Below are 6,402 nucleotides of genomic sequence, written 5' to 3' on the forward strand. Positions count from 1 at the left end.
ACTTTCCTTGCATGGCTGCATATATATTTCACATTTAAGGTGTTTCGTGTTTAAAATACTATGAACTAACAAATATTTTAAAAAAAAACATGGCTTTGTAATTTTACTAATTACTGTTGAATAACAAGTGTGATTGGGTTTTTTTTTTTTTTTTGGTCATACAATGATAACCTGGCATGACAGCTAGTGTGGAGGGGGCCAAATTAGGGGGTGCAGAGATTGAGGAAAAAGGATGTATGAACATGGACAACAATGGTGATTACTGGGGGCAGGAAGGTTTAAGGGGGCTAAATAGAAATGAAAACATAATAAAGATTAAATTTTTAAAAATCACTCAAAAATGTCAAAAAATACAGGCCTGCCCAGGAAGTATCCAGCCATGTATTAGGAAAATAGTGGCATTTATTGAAGAGACAAACGTGCATAGGACAATGATGCCTCAGTCCCCTGTAAAGTAGGCACTTGGGGAACTCACACAGCTCTCCCAATCACCATCAGCTGCCCTGTCATATTTTCCTGAATCTCATTGACTGCCCTTTCAAAGGTGATTTTAATTTTGTGGAAAAACATAAGTTGCAGGCATCCAAATCTGGGTTGTAGGGAGGCTGAGTCACCTGGATGATTTGATGTTTTGCCAAAAAACTGCATGAGATGTGATGTATGAAGAGGCATGTGGTCCTGATGAAGCTTCCAATGACAAGTTGCCAGTAAGTGTGGCATTCTAAATCTGAATATCTTCTGTAGAGGAATGTTCAAGTTTCATGCAATATTTGATGTAGATGCATTGCTCTGCTCGCTCAGTCATTTTGAATGCTACAGCCACACAGTACACATGCTCATTCAATAGTGTCTACTGTCCCCACTGACTACAGCAGTGAAGTTGTCACTGTTCACACATGTACATTCCAGTTGACTTTCCTTGGCTATTGGGTAATGTCATATTTTGTGAACCATTCTCATTATATTAACAATGGCTGGACTTTTTCTGGACAGACCTTGTATAATACATTAGTAGGAAAGGGCAAAGTGTGGGATGTGGTTGATACTGGCATGGAGCACATGTTTTGGTCACAGTCTTGGATTTTATAAGTGCAGTGGGTTTTAAGAATGGCAGTGATGTGACAAACATTTTGATTAGAACAGTGAGGCTTTGTGTAGAGTGGATTGAAATAGCAGCAAGAGTAGAAGCAGGGCGACCATTTTAGAGGCCAAATAATCACTGAAGCAAGGTGGTAAAGGTTGGGAACAGAGATGGTACATTGGAGAGAGATAGAGGTGAGTAGTCCTGAGATTTATGTGGCGTGTATGATAAAGGAAGGCATTAAGTACTGTACCAACTTTTGGAACCTTGACAACTGGCTATGATGTTCTGGGATATGGAGAAGCACTTTAGAAGCAAATAGAATTTAGTTTGCGGTGTTTTATATTTGAAAAGCTTATTTTTGACACTTTGTGGAAATTAGAGGGGACAACTTGGTAACTTTGGAATCAAGCCTTTAAGCGTTAAAGACAGGCAATAGGATATGATCATTTAGGGAAAGGATATAGAGGATAAGAAAGCCTAGGTTTGAGCCATGGCACTCCAGCATAAGTCATGTAGAAAAATGCTGCCAGTCTCCTAACAGGGCAGGTGTGATGCCTTAGTAGCCAAGACAGCAAAGTGTATGAAGATACAGTCATTCTGTTGATTGCTACTACAAAATACTATAAAATGAACCCAGTGTCCTTTAGATTTGGCACTGTGTAGGCCATTGTAAACAAAAAACCTTTTTGGTGCTGTGTTGGTGTCATAAACTGATGTGGACTCTGGCCAGAGAGCTGCGTGTGTTGTGGATGCAACAAACAAATTCTCACAGACTGCAGAAGTCCTGTGGAGAAAAAGGCATGGCATGGCCACTCTCTGAGTGACAAGAGTGCTGACTCCTGCCTGGACTAGCTTTTATTGCTTTTCTGGGCACATTATATCGAGGATGGTCCTCATTTATCATGCACAGGTTTGCATGATAAGGTGATTTGCATTTTAGGTGATTACCTTTTAGAGATAACAAAGGAAAGTATGTTGCAAATGCAAGGGGAAAAGTGGTTGAACTGCTTACTGTCGGAGATCATTTTGCTTGGCATGGGCCCAGTCCCTAGTGGCAAACATTGCAAAGTAACTTCCTGAAATCCACGCTAAACTTTACAAGGAGGAATGTAACTGGTTCAACCACTTTTCCCTTTTCATTTGCAAATATCCCTCTTCTGTGATGCAATTAGCAGCATTGGCTCCTTTGTTGTCTGTAAAAGATAACCACCTAAAGCGAACCTGTGCAAAGTAAATGAGGATGATAATGTAATGTGCCGAGAAACCCAATAAAGGCTGGTCACGGCAAGGGCCTGGGCTTATGCTCCCCTTGAGAGAAAAGCCATGCTGTCCCTTTTCCTCCGCTGGACTCGGTAGTCCATGTGAATGTATCATTTCATCCATAGTGACGCGGACACTGTGGGCCAGTATCTGCATCACTTACACTCCATCCTTGGGAGGTTTAGCACAGACTAGGAAGTTACTTTAAAGATATGCAGTAAACATTTTCTGCCTCAATTCAGAGTGAGGGAGTTTTAGCAAAAGCAAACCTCAAAGCAGCCTAGGTACAGTGCAGGTGTGGTGTCCCACTGGAAAACCAATCTGTGGGCCCAGTTCCTGTGTGCAGACTCGCTCCCACTGGTTTTCTGAGTTGGGCTGGGCTACATTTGTTATTGCCATGCAGATCGGTTCCCTATATTAAACCAGATTGGAGTAGCATAGGTTAAATTGATAGCTCTGCTATCATCCTGCCTGGTTTTGAAATTGGTCCTATTTACCACTGTTTCTAAGCCTTTGTGCAAGTTTTGTAACATTTGCCACAGTTGCCTTATCACCAGCTTATAGAGTTGGACTGAACTCACAGTTTTTAAATTTCAGAGTAGTGCTCAACACATAGTAAATGTTCAGTATTTTACTGAGTTTAAAAGTGAACATAAAGGTAGGAAAAGGTTATCACTGCAAGTGTAAACAGATCAATCTTGTAATGTTTTGTCAGAAGCCCAAAGGTGGGTCAGCTTGAGGCAGATGTAAGATTAAGGAAAGAATTTTGGGTTCTTTGTTTTGGGTTTGTTATTAAAGCTGGAATCCATAGAATATATTTGTATAAACTATGGTAAAGACCCAGTTAGATAACTTAATGGCAAAGTATTTGAGAAGCCAAATGAAGATGAGCTGTTGCATAGGTGATACATTTAGTGGTTGATAAGAACTGGGTTACTTTTTCTGTGAACAGGAGGATAATATAGGTGTAAATACAGGCAGATCTGAGAATTTAGTGGTGGGGAGAATAAAAGTTTCTATCTGGTTGTTTTCCCAATGAAATATCAGGTGAAGTAGTTTGGTTAGAATGAAAAAGGAGGAAATATGCAAAATTTGATAAGATAAAAAGATGTGTGTTACTCTTGTTGATAAAAAGATGTGTGTTACTCTTGTTGAATCATGCTCACACATCCCCAATAAAATCTGTCTTGTTCAGGGTTCTGAAATTTTTTAGTAAAAATTTCTTTTTCCTCATCAGGCAATCATTTCAGACATCCTTAAGATGTGTCCAATTTGAAGCATGCCTTTGGGATTTTCTGGAGTTGATCTAAAACATACTCACAGTGGTTCTTCTCCAGTGATTTTTTTTATGAGAGAAAACATAAGTCTTTATTAGTACATTTATAAAGTAATCTTAATATTTAATTTCTTTAAAATAGAATCATGAGACATGGTGGATTTTTTGTATATAAAACATTATATTTTTTAGAGGTATTGAAGATTGTGGAGACTATCTAAATGAAGACTTTGAAATCTCTGAAGACTTACCTTCTCTCCTCAAAAATTGTTCAAAGACAAGGTGTTGTTTGTCACTTTTCTTTTTTTTTCATTTTTTTATTGATTATGCTGTTACAGTTGTTCTATTCCCCCTTTCATTCCCCTCCACCCTATCCCCCTATCCCCACCATTACCCCCCCTTTAGTTTATGACCATGTGTCTCAAGTCCTTTAGATTCTATATTTCCCATGCTATTATTGCCCCCCTTCTATTTTCTATCTACTGTCTATGCTACTTATTTTCTATACCTTCTCCCCTCTTCTCCTCCTCCCACTCCCCTGTTGCTAACCCTCCTTGAGATCTTCATTTCTATGTTTCCACTCCTGATCTAGCTGTCCTTTTAGTTTGCTTTTGTTTTAGGTGTGGTTGTTAGTAACTGATTTTGCTATCCTTTCACTGTTCATATTTCTAACTCCTTTTTTTAAGTCCCTTTAACATTTCATATAATAAGGGCTTGGTGATGATGAACTCCTTGAACTTGACCTTATCTGAGAAGCACTATATCTGCCCTTCCATTCTAAATGAAAGCTTTGCTGGATAGAGCAGTCTTGGATGTAGGTCTTGGGATTTCATTACTTGGAATACTTCCTTCCAGCCCCTTCTTGCCTGTAAGGTGTCTTTTGAGAGATCAGCTTACAGTCTGATGGGAAGTCCTTTGTAGGTGACTGTCCCTTTAGCTCTTGCTGCTTCTAGGATTCTCTCCTTCATTTTAATTTTGGCTAATATAATTATGATGTGCCTTGGTGTGTTCCTTCTTAGGTCCAACTTCTTTGGTACTCTCTGAGCTTCCTGGATTTCCTGGAAGTCTATTTCCTTTGCCAGATTGGGGAAATTCTCCTTTATTATTTGTTCAAATAAGTTTTCCACTGGTGGCTGTGCCTTTCCCCCTTCTGATACCCCTATAATTCGGATGTTGGAGTGTTTAAAGATGTCCTGGAGGTTCCTAAGACTCTCCTCATTTCTTTGAATTCTTGCTTCTAGACTCTTTTCTGTTTGGCCATTATTTGCTTTCTTCTGGTCCACTCCATTGATTTGAGTCCCAGTTTCCTTTTCATTGCTATTGGTGCCCTGTGCAATTCCATTCATTTCAATTAGTTTTGCCTTCATATATTTGTCTAATTTGTGGCTATAATCAACCAGTTCTGTGAGGATCCTGATCAGCAGTGTTTTAAACTGTGCGTCTGAGAGTTTTGCTATTTCTTCATTGCTTAGATCTATAGGTTCTGGGGCTTTGAGATCTTCCTGCGCCATTTTTGGTCTGTTCATGCCCTTTAAGTGTGAGAAGCGGCGCCTTGGACTCCCAGGTTGCTGGGTTGTGACGCTGTATGTGGGGGCGTGGTCAGAGCGGGGAAATGGCGATCCCCTCTGCTGTTTCTCACAGCTGGGTGCGGAGCAGAGCCTTAGGTGGTTCACCTGGGCCGGGCCACTCAGAGTCGCTGGGTTATGACCCTGTATGTGGAGGTGGGGTCAGAGCAGGGAAATGGCGGCACCCTCCACTGCCACTGGCCACGGGGACCCGCCGGGCCTGGTCCAACCGCCCACTCCCTTGCCTGTCCACCCGTGCACAAATGCGCGACTACAGTCAACATGCAGCACCGCTGTCTCCCCCGCGGTCGCTCACCTGGTCACTCGCTCGGTCGCTCACTAGGTCCAACCCTGCGCCTGGATTCCACGCGTCTGGATTCCGCGCGCCTGTGTCCGTCTGACTGAGTCCTCCTATGCAACCCCGCTTCACCAGCCGCTGGTTTCGCCCCTTACCGGTCAGGCTGAAGAATTTGTTGTTAACGGACTTCCAAAAAGTTCAATTTTCCGTGTTCTGGCTGTGTTTTCTGTTGCTAATATTTAGTTGTCTCTAAACTTGGTTGTGTGAGAAGGCATGGCATATCCACCTATGCCTCCATCTTGGCGGAAGTCCTCCAGTGATTTTTTTGTACTGTAAGATGACTATTACACTTGAGAGACTTTTATTCAGACACCCTGCCACATGAAAGGGAATTTCAACAGTGTTACTTAATGAAAGTTCTATATAATGAAATTATCCTCCTACACAACTTAACATAAAATGCAGATGATTGTGTCACAAGTAGTCACAGGTAACCAGATTCTTGGTGATTGGGATGAAGAATTGAACCAAACACCCACAGTTTATAGAAGAGTATGTGGGAGTAGGTCAACTCCAAGGAAAGATTGACCTCATGGGCTGGAGGGACTCTATTCTTATAGGGTGGATCCTTCCTGGCTAGTTTTGGCAGGCTTTTACTGTGCATGTACAAGTAGTTGTATTGTAACAGGGTGCAGCTAAGAGGGGGGCCCCAAAAAGGGATTTGGAATGGGGTCCGGAACTCAAGGTGTCCGGGAAATATTAAGATGTCCTCCTCTGGAGGGAGGAGGACACACAGGTGTCGGGGGAAGGGACAAATGGAACAGGGCCATTGAGAGCTGTTTTGTACAGCAAAGGCTTTGCAGCTAACCTCTGGCATGGTTTTAACCTATTGATAACCTTTAACTGGTTGCATAGATAT

Source organism: Artibeus jamaicensis, unplaced genomic scaffold (genome assembly GCF_021234435.1).
Source record: "Artibeus jamaicensis isolate MK-2021 breed Jamaican fruit bat unplaced genomic scaffold, CSHL_Jam_final contig_464, whole genome shotgun sequence".
Taxonomy (NCBI): domain Eukaryota; kingdom Metazoa; phylum Chordata; class Mammalia; order Chiroptera; family Phyllostomidae; genus Artibeus; species Artibeus jamaicensis.